Raw genomic sequence first — 1,639 nt, forward strand, 5'->3', positions numbered from 1 at the left:
TATTGTACAACGGGAGAAGAAAGTAGAGAGGGAAAGAGAATAAATGAAATGTCTAAAACGTAATCTCCCAGTCCTGTGGATTTTCAGCCTCCCGTCCAGAAGGGTACTCTCTGCCTTGAGTTTGTATAAGACAAACAGAATTCTTCTACTTGACCAGGAACAGGCCTGGCAATTCTTGGCTGTGACTCAAGAGGGAGAGGAAGGGGGGAGGGGAGCCCAGGAAAGATGGAGCTGAGTTGATTGGAGACCTCCATCACACTGAAGCCACTAGTAGGATATTATTACCTTCATATTACAATCGAAGAAATCAAGGTTCAGGGAAGTAAAGTGACTTTTTAGTCTGTTCAGCCAGTCGTAGGGTGGCTGGGACTTACACTCACCTGTTTTGAATGCTGAGACACTTACTTTTGTCTCCGTTCTGTATCACCGTTTAGGAAGATCCCAGCTTGGATGGGGCTCTAAGTGGCTACCAGGGGTTTAGGCTGAACCCAGACTCCAGATGACTCGTAACCATATATACACAATATTATCAGGAGGCACTCGTATTTTTCCTAAGCGACTTCTACCCCTCTTCACATGAAGTAGACTGACAGGGCAGGGGGAGGGGTCTTTGTTGTGAACCTTGCAACTTAGACATCAAGAGAAAGGAAACTTTGTAACGCAACACTCTTTCCCTGCTAAATCAGAACTTCCTTTTGAGTCACAGTCTTTTTAGCAGTGGCCTGCTCTTTCTCTTCATCTCTCAAGCTCTCTGTAGAAGGGGAGATCAGGCATGATCTCCCTCTGGTGCTCATGGGAGATGGTGCCCATGCATGCACAGGCCTTCCCAGCCCCACACTGCTGAGATCAGACCTCCCAGGTGCTCTCTGTATTGTTGCACAGGATGGAAATGTCCACATAGCACAGAGGGAGATTCTGTGCTACACGGAGCGATGACAGGCAGGTCAACATAATGCATCTCTGAGAGGCTGGTGCTCAGCGCTGGGATCAGTAGCCACTGAAAGTCAAAGTTCCTGGAAGGCTGCCTGGATCCGGTGAGTGAAGCTTCCAGGAGTAAAGCAACCAGCAATAACAGTGACTTCAATGGCAGCAGCAAACATCAGCCCAGCTCGCTGGCCAGTTTTCCTGGAGGATGTGACACTGACATCAGCAGGGTTTTCAGTGACAACAAAAGCACAAGCTGCCAGCAGAAGCTTCTCCCGGGTTCTCTTCAGATTTATGGTGCAGACGTCATCCCTTGTCCTTTTGTAGATGTACTTGTTCCATTTCCAAGTGGGCCACCTTGGTGGGTTCCTGCTGCAAGGAATTTGAGGTCATCTTCCCCCTTCGTTTACAGAACACCAAGGGCTCTGGACATTTGTGAAAGTTTCCATTTAAATTATGGACCCTGGATGGACCCCTCTCTCGGTTGCTCAGGAAAGTGCAACATTCCTTCACAAAGATAAAGAAATCTTGAGCACATGAATTCCTTTTTAGACATAACCTTATCCCCTACCCCACACCCCTCTCATTGCCTTAGAGCAAGTCTGGACCATGTTGAAAAGAATCGGCAATAAAAGCTCCAGTTATTTTCTTCATACCTAATTATTTCATTGAATTCAACAAGGTTTTCTAAACCTGTTTGTGGGTGTGTGTAGGC

At 47.0% G+C, this 1,639-nt stretch overlaps 1 pseudogene; it reads right to left on the bottom strand.

Annotated features, from left to right (window-relative positions):
* Positions 1-677: 677 nt before the first annotated feature.
* Positions 678-1,357, bottom strand: LOC136391506 (small ribosomal subunit protein uS2-like; annotated as a pseudogene).
* Positions 1,358-1,639: the final 282 nt, after the last annotated feature.

This window comes from Saccopteryx leptura, chromosome 2 (assembly GCF_036850995.1).
Source record: "Saccopteryx leptura isolate mSacLep1 chromosome 2, mSacLep1_pri_phased_curated, whole genome shotgun sequence".
Classification (NCBI taxonomy): domain Eukaryota; kingdom Metazoa; phylum Chordata; class Mammalia; order Chiroptera; family Emballonuridae; genus Saccopteryx; species Saccopteryx leptura.